The following is a 13,498-nucleotide window of genomic DNA, read 5'->3' on the forward strand; positions in this document are numbered from 1 at the left end:
TGGCTGCAGTTGCAATAGTGGGAACCACACAGTGAAACACAGCAAGAGGGGGCTGGGCCAGCCTCTCGGTGTCTGGCCTGGAAGATAACCTGCTGCAGACACCCTCAGGGCTTGGGGAATGGAGGGGAGAGCTGGAAGCAGAAAGAAACCCCATGGCTAGCAGCTGGCTCCCCAGAAGGCTGGATAAACTCCTGCCTGGGGCTGTGCCCACAGCACAGAGCCCCACCAGTTGTCCCAGAGCTGGGAAGGAGGAACTGTGTGAGGAGAGGGGTGTTGAGATGCCCCATTTGGCCATCTTTGTATCAGGCTGAAAGTGCATGGCCTGGTGGCCCAGGGCTTCCCTTGAGGGATGGCATGCACTGGTGATGTAGCACAGCATTCCCTCAGAAGAGGTCCTGGAGGATCACAGCTGGGTGGGGGGACCCACTTGGAGAACCCAGGGATGCTACACCAAGTCTGGTGGTTTGTGGGACAGGAAGAGAGAGGGTCTGGGGCCGAAATGAAATGAAGGCTTAGACTCTTCTGGCAGCCTTGAATCTCTGGGGAGCTGGGGGATTTGAATATTAAAGCTGTCCTTCCTCCCTGGCCACCTGTACACACACCCCACATTCAGGGCAGATGGCTCCAGCAACACACCCAGAGTTCTCCAACTGAACCCCACAAGAATCATTTCCCCACACTCTGTGGGGACAAGGTGGAGAACTGACTTGAGGGTTATAGGTGACTCACAGACAACATCTGCTGGTTAGTCAGAGAAAGTGTATGCCACAAAACTGTGTTTCTGAAAAATTAGATAGGTTTTTTTTACTACTTGAAAGAACCCTGTCAAGCAAAGCAAATGCCAAGAGGCCAAAAACAACAGAAAATCTTAATGCATATGATAAAACCAGATGATATGGAGAATCCAACTCCAAACACACAAATCAAGATAACAGAAGAGACACTGTAACTCAGACAATTAATCAAAGAACTGCAATCAAGGAATGAAAACATGGCAAATGATTTAAAGGACATCAAGAAGACCATGGCCCAGGATTTAAGTGACAGAAAGAAGACCCTAGAATAGCATAAAGAAGACATTGCAATAATAAATAAAAAGTAGAAGATCTTATGGAAATAATAGAAACTGTTGGCCAAACTAATAAGACTCTGGATATTCACAATATAAGACTAGAGGAAGCTGAAAAACGTCTCAGTGTCCTAGAAGTCCACAGAACAGAAAATGAATGAGCAAAAGAAAGAATGGAGAAAAAAATTGAAAAAATTGAAATGGATCTCAGGGATATGATAGATAAAATAAAACATCCAGACTTAAGACTCATTGGTGTCCCAGAAGGGGTAGAGAAGGGGAAAGGTCTAGAAAGAGTATTCAAAGAAATTGTTGGGAAAAACTTCCCCAACCTTCTACACAATATAAATACACAAAGCATAAATGCCCAGTGAACTCCAAAGAGAATATATCCAAATAAACCCACTCTGAGACATTCTAATCAGACTCTCAAATACTAAAGAGAAGGAGCAAGTTCTGAAAGCAGCAAGAAAAAAGCAATTCACTACATACAATGGAAACAAGATAAGATTAAGTAGTGACTACTTAGTGGCCACCATGGAGGTGAGAAGGCAGTGGCATGACATATTTAAAATTCTGAAAGAGAAAAATTTCCAACCAAGAATACTTTATCCAGCAAAACTCTCCTTCAAATTTGAGGGAGAGCTTAAAGTTTTCACAAACAAATGCTGAGAGACTTTGCCAATAAAAGACCTGCCCTACTTTAGACACTAAAGGGAGCCCTACCAACAGAGAAACAAAGAAAGGAGAAAGAGATATAGAGAATTTTAACAGACATATATAGTACCTTACATCCCAAATCACCAGGACACTCATTTTTCTCTAGTGATTACAGATCTTTCTCCAGAAGGGAGAAAGCTGGGACATAAAACAAGCCTCAAGATATTTAAAAAAAATTTGAGTATACTCAAAGCACATTCTCCAAAAGTAATGGAATACAAATAGAAGTCAATAATTTTTGAACTGTAACTCCACTATTTACTTCCTACATGATATAAAATACACAAACTCTAATGACAAATCAGTGGTTTTGAACTCAATGCAAAATATGTAATTTTAGACAACTATATAAAGGTGGGAGAATGGAGGAGTATAGGAACATAGTTTATGTGTCTTATTGAAGTGAAGGTGGTATCAAAGAAAAACAAGATTTTTATAGATTTAAGAGGTTAATTATAAGCCCCATAGTAAACACAAAGAAATTATCAGTGAATATAACCATAGAGATGAAAAGTAGAGTATGGGTTAAGAGAAATGGGGGAAGGGGCAATGGAGAGTTAAGAAATGAGTGTAGGGTTGCTGCCTGGGGTGAAGGGAAATTTCTAGTAATGGATTGTGGGAAAGAGCATTACAACATTCTAAATGTGATTAATCCCACTAATGGAAGGCTTAGGAGGGGGTGGAATGGAAAGATTTAGGCTGTATATATATTTCAACAATTGAAAAAAAAGTCTAAATAGATGACAATTAAATATCAAGGATGGACTTGGATGTTTTTGGAGGATGGATGACAGGTGGCTCAAAGAGACACTGTTGAGACATAAGGAAAAGGAAATACAGAATGTAAGCTTTGTATCATTGGTGAATCTCTTGTACTTCTTAGTTGTGCTTAATGGGGTTGCATAAAAGAATGTTCTTGTTCATGGAAAGTGTATATGTGAATTATAGTGTATGTTCAAGGATGTGTGCAGCTGGCTCTCATATGTTCAGAAGACAGAGCAATAGATGATGGATGATAGATAGGGAGGGAAAGAAATAGTGATGTGACAACATGTTAAAGTTGGGGGATTGGGCTATTGGGGGTGGGGGGTCAGGGTATGCTGGAGTTCTGTGTATGGGGTTAGTATTGTTTTTGCAACTGTTCCTAGAACTTTGAATTTATTTCAAAATCAAATAAATAAATAAATAAATAAAATGTTCAGTGTGCAAGAGAAGAGTACAAGACAATCAGAGAAACAGGAAATGATAGACCACACAAAGAAAGATAATAAAAATCCAGAAAACACCAAAAGAAGAACATGATAATTTGTACATAACTGAGAAAAATTTAAAAAAAATCTTAAAATTGCTCAAGGAGATGATAAAAATACAGAGAAAGTACTAAAGGTTATAAGGGAAAAAATGATCAGTATCAGAAACTTAGTAGAAAGATAGAAAAAAGTCCTGCATTATGAGTAGTGACATTAAATGTAAATGGCTTAAGCACTCCAGTGAAAAGGTAAAGTTTGGCAGAATGCAGAAAAATCATTATGCAACTACATGATGTCTGCAAGAGATGCACCTGTAATTCAAAGTTACAGGTAGGGTGAATGTTAAATGTGGAAAAAATATGCCATACAAGTAGTGACCAAAAGACATATGAAGTAGGTAAACTTATATGAGATAAAATAGTCTTTAAGTCAAATATGGTTAGGACAGGCAAAGACGGTCATTATTTGCTGATAAATGGGAAAATGTAAAAAAAAGATGTAACAATTAGAAGCATATATGTACCTAATAGCAGAGATCCAATATATCCACAAAAAAGGAAAATTTTGAAGGAGATATTGATGTTTCCACATAAATAATAGGAGACTTTTAAAAAAACATTTCAATACTGAATAGAACTAGTCAAAAAATCAATAATATAATGCAAGCCATGAATGATACTCTAAAATAACTAAACCTAACAGAGATACATAGAACAGTGCACCCTACAAAAACATAATACACTTTCTTCTTGAGTGTACATGGATTATTCTCCAGGATATACTATATATCAAAACAAGCCTCAATATATTCAAAAACATTGATATCATGCAATGTACATTCTCTGATGACAACAGAATGAAGCTAAAAACCAATAACAAAGAGAAATTGAAAATTCACAAATATGTGGCAAATAACATGTTCTCAAGCAAACAATGGGCAAAGAGGAAACAAATGAATTAAGAAATATCTTGTGGAAAATAAAAATGAAAGTACAATATAACAAAACATATGGTATGCAGTAAAGGCAGTGCTGAGAAGAAAATTTATAGCTCTGAATGCTTACATTGACAAATATGAGATTTCAAGTCAGTCACCTAATCTCAAAACTGAAAGAATAGAAAAAAGAAGAACCCAATAAACACAAGGTGATATGAAGGAAGGAAATAACAAAGCTCAGAATGGAGATAAAAAAAAAAAAAAACAGAAAAAAATAAAATAATGAAAATCAACAAAACCAAATGTTGGTTTTTGGAAAAGATTAATAACATAGAAAAACCCTTAGCTAGAATGACAAAGGAAATGAGAGACAGGTTACAAACATTGAAACCCACATATGAAAAGGGTGACATTACTATTGACCCAACTGAAATAAAAAGGACTATAAGAAGATACTATGAACAACTGTATGCCAATAAATTACATAACCTAGATGAAATGCACAAATGCTTAACTACCCATATTGACTCAACAAACCAATAACTACTAAAGGGATTGAAACAGTAATCAAAAACCTCCCAACATAGAAAATTCCAGGACCATATGGCTTTAGTGGGGAATTCTACCAAACATTCCAAGAAAGCTTACCTCCAATTCTGCTCAAACTTTTCCAATATTTGAAGAGGAGGGTACACTTCCCTAATTCATTCTACAAAGTCAACATCACTTCAAGCCAAAGCCAGATAAAGATACCACTAGAAAGATAAAACTAAGGACAAATATCTCTTATGAATATAGATGCAACAGTACTCAAAAAATACTATCAAAACAAATCCAACAGCATATTTGAAGGATTATACACCATGATCATATGAAATTTATACCTAATATGCTAGGTCAGTTCAACAAAAGAAAATCAATTAATGTTATATACCACATTAACACAATGAAAGGTAAAAACCTCTTAATCATTACAGTTGCAGACAATGCATTTGACAAAATAAATCACCTCTTCTTGATAAAAACACCTAGAAGAGAGTGACAACACCAACATTCCTAGAAAAATCTTCCCTAGAGATTTGGCAAATAAAAGGGCAAATTCCACTTGGTTTGAACTCTGGAGGATGGTAGAAATTAGAGAACCACTCCACAAATCCTGAGTTATAGAAACATAAAAATCTCAGGTAGGAAAAATACACCCCAGGCTGCTGGTCACTTCCCATTTTCCTCCCTTTCATTCAGTTCTGGGCATCTCCAGAGCCACACTGAAGCAGCATGGCCCCAAGACCCTCTCACCACTGAAGAAGAGCTAAAAAACTGAAGTATTACACATTGACTAATTTAAAGGTCTAGAATTAGACCAATCAAAAACAGAAAACCTATCAACAATAAAACCTAGACAAGAGGGAGAAATGGGCACTCAGAGTTAAGATATCAAGGGACACATATGCCTAGATATCAGTACAAAATTATGTCACGTGAAGAAACAGAAAAATATGGTGAAATCAGAGGAACAAATTAAAACTTCAGAGAAGACTAAAAGTTGGAACAACTAACCAAACATGTTTAAACAAATTTCCTAAATCTATTCAATGATATGAAGGAAAATATGCAAAAAGTGATAAAGGATATTAAGAAGAAAATTTGTGTACATAAAGAAGATTTTGAAGTATAAAAAGGAAATATAACATAAATTATGGGTAGGAATGGCACAATAGAAGAGATTAAAAATACTCCAGAGGCATACAACATCAGATTTGAACAGGCAGAAGAAAGAATCAATGAGCTACAAGACAGGACAATTGAAATCACACAATCAGAAGAACTGACAGAGAAAGAATAGAAAAAATTGAGCATTGTTTTAAGGATTTGAAGGACAGTATGAAGCACACAAATGTACATTTCATGGTTGTCCCAGGAGAAGAGAAAGTAAAGGAGCAGAAAGAATATTTGAGCAATTAAAGGCTGAAATTTTCCCAACTCTTATGAAAGTCATAAACATACATGTCCAAGAAATTCAACATACTTCAAACAGAATAAATCCTAATATACCTACATTGAGACACATACTAATCAGAATGTCAAATGCTAAAGATAAAGAGAATTCTGGAAGCAATAAGAAATAGCAATTCAACACATATAAAGGATCCTCAATAAGAATATGTTCCAATTTCTCATCAGAAACCACAGAGGTGAGAAGGAAGTGGGATGATATATTTAAGGTACAAAAATAGAAAAACTGCCAATCAAAAGAAAGAGAAAATCTGCCAATCAAAAGTTCTGTATCTGCTACAACTGTCATTAAAAACTAAGGGTAAGTACAGAAAGGTGGTACTGCCCTGCATGGAGTGGGAGCCTTGTGGCTAAGAGCAGCCTCTTCCTTCCCTAAATTGAGGAATCACTGTTCTGACAGCATGGCAAAGAATGTAGCCTCAGTGGAGCAGGGGCTGAACCTTCCTGTTGGTCTCTCATCAGTCCCCACCCTCACCACAGCATCCACCACTACCCAAGACTGTCAGAGCAGCTGCAGGGAAACACTGAGTCCAATTCAGAAAAGAGAATAAATTTAATTGAGGACTGTCTGAAGACTTTGATAAGTCCAATATAAATGAATCAGGAAAGTCAAAAGCAAATGATTTTGAGCAAGGCCTTGAAGATGCTGTGGAAGGTTGTGATGAAGCTTCACAGAAAAAATAAAGCCAGCCTCTCTGAGCCCCCAAAGAGTGCAAAGATCTCACTCTTGGAGAAGAGAATAAAGGAGATTGTATGTAAAGCTTTTTTGGGATTGTTTCAGTGTCCAGCTAAGTGAAGAAACCCTCAAAATATGGCCATCTCATCAAACTAGTAGGGAAGATGAAAAAGACTCTCTTATCTTTCTTGCCCCCTGGCCACCCTGGCCTGAAAAACTAGATAAAAGAAGTCTTAGATCTGGAACTGATGAAACAGGAAGCAGAATGGAGCCCTAGACATTTTCAAGCTGGCTGAATTCGTTATTGGCATGATGGGGACACTATGTGCACCTGCTCATGATGAGGAAGTTAAGAAATTAAAGGACATTAAAGAAATAGTGCCCCCTTTTCATGGCAATTTTTCCTGTGTTGGGCCTAATGAAAGTGGATATGGCAAACTTTGCTATCAGTAGCATTAGGCCACATCTCATTGAAGCAGTGAGTTGAATATGAAAGGGAGAATTTTCAAGAGCTTTTGGAGAAGCAACCAAATTCCCTGGATTGTGTTACCCAATGGCTAGAAGAAGCTGCATATGACCTTATAAATCAGAAGTATAGAAATACCCTGCCCATTGTGGGAGGGGCTACTTGCTCTGGCAATGTTACCCTGCTAAGTCCTTTCACTGTCCAGAATTATGCCTACTAGTAAATTCTGAAAAGGGTCCACCTCCAGAGATCTTTCCCTGAAACAGTTTTGATGGAAAAGTCTTGCTTCCAAGAGCTCAGCTTCAGCTAGAGTACCTAATCATCCTGGGGACCATATTTCTGGTCAGGTTCAGCATGGTAGCCCCAGGAATTTCATTCCAGGCAGACTTTTTTGGGAAACTCAAGATGATTGTCAAGATTCTGCTAAGAGATATGTATCTTTTCTCCCTGACTATCACTGGGGAGAAAGTCTGCGTGGAAATGGGAAGCTGCCTTTCCCTGTGTTCTGACAAGGAGACAATTCTCAATGGCCAGATCCAGGCTATGACCAGTCCTAATGACCCCATTTGCAGGATCATGAATTCCTGTATCCTGTCCTTCTTAGAAACCTACCTTGCCACAGGTCATCTGAAGCCATTCTCCACAGTACCTGGTGGATTCTGTCCAGTTCAGAAAGAGCTAAAGGAAGTTGCTATTAACTTTGTTCACCTGGGGGCAAGGGCAAGATGGCAGAGTGGTGAGATGTATGTTTTAGTTACTCCTCCAGAGCAGTAGGTAAAAACATGACTGGACTGCATGAAGAGCATGCATGACTGGAACTGAATGACCAGACACTGAAGAGCAATTTGACTTTGGGCATCCTTCATACAACACTCATGAACATGTGGAACAACTGAGATCAGCAAAATTGTAAGTTTTCACAGCCATGGAACCAGTGCCCCTCCCTGTCTGGATCAGTCCCATGGGAGGAGGGGCCATCAGTGCTGGGAAAGAGGAAGGAGAACTGCAGTTGCAGCCCTTATTGGAAACTCATACTACTGATCCAAACTCAAAGCATTGATAGACTGAGACCAGACACTGGAGAATCTGGGAGCAGCCAGCCTGGTGGAGAGGAGAAACGGATAGCAAAAACAGAAAGAAAAAAAATAAAAGCAGAGGCTTTTTGAAGTTCTGGTGAACATAAAATGAGGAAGAGCAGAGCTCAGAAAGTCAGGCTCATATGCAAATCCAGAAGTTGAGTTTCTTTGTCTGAAAACCCAGTTTCTCTGTTCCCTGGATGTTTTCTTAATGGCCCTAACTGCCTTGTATCTTAGCATTTCAATAACCCATTAGATCTGCAAGGAGGGCTTTCCCCCCCTTTTTATCTTTTTTTTTTCCTAAAACAATTACTCTAAGAAGCCCAACACAGAAAGCTTCAAAGACTTGCAATTTGGGTAAGTCAAGAGCAGAACTAAGAGTGCTCTGAGACACAGGGCAGTAAGTCCAATGGTTGAGAAAATTCACTAAACCTCACAACTTCACAAAAAAGGGGGACATCCCCTCATAGCCATCTTCCTGGTGGGCAGGGAACACTCCTGCCCATCACTGGCCCCACAGCCCAGAGCTACCCCAGAAAACCCAGTGTGACAGGAAGTGCTTCCAATAACACATGCACACACCACAAAATTGGGTGTGGATAATAGCCTTCCCTGCATCCTCAGCTGGCTGTCCCAGAGTTGGGAAGGCAGAGCAGTGTGAATTAACACACCCCATTTAGCCAACCTCTCAGCAGACTGGGAGCATCCCTACAAAGCCCTGCAGCCCAGAACAACCCTGGAGGAATGACACTCACCTGTGCCATAGCACAGTCATCCCTCAACAGAGGACCTGGGGGTGCATGGCCTGGAAGAGGGACACACCAACAAGTCTCAGGGACCATACACCAATACCAAGGACTTGTGGGTCAGCAGCACAAACTGTGGCAGGACTGAACTGAAGGATTAGACAATTGCAGCAGATTTAAATCTCCAGGAACACCAGGAAGATTTGATTGTTAGAGGCATTCCCCCACCCAGACACATGCCACCCAGATACATGCCCCATATACAGGGTGGGCAACACCAACTACACATGTAAGCTTGGTACATCAGTTGCACTCCACAGGACTTGCACCCCTACTCACCACAAAGACAAAGTGGGGGAGAACTGGCTTGAAGGGAATAGGTGGCTCACAGATGCCACCTGCTGGATAAAGTGTATTCCATGAAGATGCAGATCTGACAAATTAGAGATAAGGATTTTAATTAGTCTACAAATCATAAAAAAAACCCTATCAGGTTAAGCAAATGTGAAGAGGCCAAAAACAACAGAAAATTTTAAAGCATATAAAAAAAACAGATGATATGGATAACCCAAGCCCAAGCACCCAAATCAAAAGATCAGAGGAGAAATACTACTTGGATCAATTAATAAAAGAATGAAAGATGAATGATGAGAGTATGGCACAGGATATAAAGGACATGAAGAAGAGCATGGCACAGGATATAAAGGATATCAAGAAGAACCTAGAAGAGCATAAAGAAGAAATTACAAGAGTAAATTAAAAAATAGATGATCTTACAGAAATTAAAGAAACTGTTAACCAAATTAAAAAGATTCTGGATACTCATAGTACAAGACTAGAGGAAGTCAAACAACTGAATCAGTGACCTGGAAGATGACAGAACAGAAAATGAAAGAACAAAAGAAAGAATGGGGGGAAAATTAAAAAAATCAAAATGAACCTCAGGGATATAATGGATAATATAAAATGTACAAATAGAAGACTCATTGATGTTCCAGAAGGGGATGAGAAGGGTAAAGGTCTAGAAAGAGCATTCAAAGAAATAGTTGGGGAAAACTACCCAAATCTTCTAAACACCATAAATACACAAATCATAAATGCCCAGTGAACTCTAAATAGAATAAATACAAATAAACCCACTCCAATACATATTCAGATCACACTGTCAAATATGGAAGAGAAGAAGTAGGTTCTGAAAGCAGCAATAGAAAAGCAACTCACCACATGCAAAGGAAACAGCATAAGACTAAGTGGTGACTACCCGACAGCAACCATGCAGGTGAGAAAGCAGTGACATGACATATTGAAAATTTTGAGAGAGAAAAATTGCAAACCACGAATTCTTTATCTAGCAAAGCTCTCCTTCAAATTTGAGGGAGAGCTTAAATTTTTCACAGACAAACAATTGCTGAGAGAATTTGCTAACAAGACACCTGCCCTACTGTCATACTAAAGGGAGCCCTACCAATAGAGAAACAGACAGGAGAGAGAGAGATGGACAAAGGTTCAGTACTAAAGAGATTCAGTATGAGTATATTAAAGGACATTAATAGAGAGAGGGAAAATATATCTGACAAACATAAACCAAAGGATAAGATGGCTGATTCAAGAAATGCCTTCATAGTAATAACATTGAATATAAATGGATTAAACTCCCCAATTAAAAGATATAGATTCACAGAATGGATCCAAAAAATGAACCATCAATATGTTGCATACAAGAGACTCACCTTAAACACAGGGACACAAAGAAATTGAAAGTGAAAGGATGGAAAAATATTTCATGCAAGATACAGCAAAAAGAAAGCAAGAGTAGCAATATTAATCTCAGATTAAATAGACTTTGTATGCAAGGATGCTATGAAAGACAAAGAAGGCCACTACATACTAATAAAAGGGGCAATTCAACAAGAAGAATAACAGTCATAAATGTTTATGCGCCCAATCAAGGTGCCACAAAACACATGAGAGAAACATTGCCAAACTAAAGGAAGCAATTGATGTTTCCACAATAATTGTGGGAGACTTCAACACATCACTCTCTCCTATAGATAGATCAACCAGGCAGAAGATCAATAAGGAAACTGAAAACCTAAACAATCTGATAAATGAGTTTGTTTTAACAGACATACATAGAACATTACATCTCAAATCACCAGGATACACATACTTCTCTAGTGCTCATGGAACTTTCTCCAGAATAGATCATATGCTGGGACATAAAACAAGACCCAGTAAATTAAAAAAAAATTGAAATTATTCAAAGCACATTCTCTGACCACAATGGAATACAATTAGAAGTCAATAACCATCAGAGACAGAAAATTCACAAATACCTGGAGGTTAAACATGCTCCTAAACAATCAGTGGGTTAAGGAAGAAATAGCAAGAGAAATTGCTAAATATATAGAGATGAAGGAAAATGAGAACACAACATAACAAAACCTATGGGATGCACCAAAAGTGGTACTGAGGGGGAAATTTACAGCATAAAGTGCATATATTAAAGAGGAAGAAAGAGCCAAAATCAAGGAACTAATGGATCAACTGAAGAATCTCAAAAATGAACAGGAAACCAATCCTAAACCATGTAGAAGAAAAGAAGTAACAAGGATTAAAGCAGAAATAAATGACATAGAGAACAAAAAAAACAATAGATAGGATAAATAACAGCAAACAGTTCTCTGAGAAGATCAACAATATTGAAAAGCTCCTAGCTAGACTGACAAAATCAAAAAGATAAAAGACCCATGCAAATAAAATAATGAATGAGAAAGGTGGCATTACTGCAGAGCCCAAAGAAATTAAAAAAATTTATGAGGATACTATGGACAACTCTATGCCAACAAACTGGATAATGTAGAGGAAATGTACAAATTCCTGGAAATATATGAACAACCTAGACTGCTCAGAGAAGAAACTGAAGACCTCAACCAACCAATCATAAGCAAACAGATCCAATCAGCCATCAAAAAATCTTCCCACAAATAAATGTCCAGGGCTAGATGGCTTCATAGGGGAATTCTACCAACTTTCCAAAAAGAACTGACACCAATCTTACTTAAACTCTTTCAAAACATCAAAGAAAATGAAACACTACCTAACTCATTTTATGAAGCTAACATCAATCTAATTCCAAAACCAGACAAAGATGCTAGGGAAAAGGAAAACTATAGGCCTACCTCCCTAATGAATATAGATGCAAAAATTCTCAAAAAATACTCAATAAAATAAAATTGCAAATCGAAGCCAAAGACACATTAAAAAAATCAAACACCATGACCAAGTGGGGTTCATTTCAAGCATGCAAGGATGGTTCGACATAAGAAAATCAATGTATTACAACACATTAACAAATCAAAAGTGAAAAATCAAATGATCATCTCAATAGATGCTGAAATGGCATTCAACAAAATCCAACATCCCTTTTTGATAAAAACACCTCAAAAGGTAGAAATTGAAGGAAACTTATGATAAGAGCATATATGATAAACCCACAGCCAGCATAGCACTCCATGGTGAGAGACTGAAAGCCTTCCCCTAAAATCAGGAACAAGAAAAGAATGCCCGCTCTCACCACTGTTATTCAACATTGTGCTGGAAGTGCTAGTCAGGGCAATCCAGCAAGACAAAGAAATAAAAGCATCCAAACTGGAAAGGAAGAAGTAAAACTGTCATTGTTTGCAGATGATATGATCTTATATCTGGAAATCCCCAAGAAATTAATGATAAAGCTACTAGAGCTAATAAACAAATTCAGCAAATTACTGGGATACAAGATTAATGCACATAAGTCAGTAATGTTTCTATATGCTAGAAATGAACAAACTGAAGGGACACTCAAGAAAAAGATACCATTTTTAATAACAACTAAAAAAACCAATTACCTAGGAATAAACTTAACCAAAGATGTAAAAGACCTATACAAAGGTCTACATAACTCTACTAAAAGAAGTAGAAGGGACCTTGAAAGATGGAAAAGTATTCCATGTTCATGGATAGGAAGGCTAAATATCATTAAGATGTCAATTCTGCCCAAACTCATCTACAGATTCAATGCCATCCCAATCAAAATTCCAACAACCTACTTTCAGACTTGGAAAAGCTAGTAATCAAATTTAGTTCGAAAGGGAAGATGCCTTGAATTGCTAAAGACACTCTAAAAAAGAAAAACAAAGGGGGGGGGTCTTATGCTCCCTGACTTTGAAGCTTATTATAAAGCCACAGTTGTCAAATTTGTTCACCTCATCAACTATAACAAAATGGTCTTCAGACTCTACTATGATGTCATCCTCATCCTTGTCAGATCCTAACATGTATGCACCCTACAGCACTATTATTCACTCAGCTCAGAATACTTGTTCCCAACTATAATGCTGCTTTGGAAAATGGCTATTTAGTATATTTTTATTTAACAGCACTGATTCCAAAGGGAATAATATCATGTATCACTGTTGAAAAGACTCCACATATTTACTGAATACTGTTCTGAGGTGTTATATTTATGAGTGCAAGTTTACAATTCAATGAAGCTTTTATTATCTT

The 13,498-nt window shown here is 37.8% G+C and overlaps 1 pseudogene; it reads left to right on the top strand.

The window, feature by feature from the left end:
• LOC119525773 overlaps positions 1–13,266 on the top strand; it is a 123,019-nt pseudogene extending 109,753 nt beyond the window's left edge.
• The last annotated feature ends 232 nt before the right edge of the window (positions 13,267–13,498 follow it).

The sequence above is a fragment of the Choloepus didactylus genome, assembly GCF_015220235.1.
Source record: "Choloepus didactylus isolate mChoDid1 chromosome 26 unlocalized genomic scaffold, mChoDid1.pri SUPER_26_unloc2, whole genome shotgun sequence".
NCBI lineage: Eukaryota > Metazoa > Chordata > Mammalia > Pilosa > Megalonychidae > Choloepus > Choloepus didactylus.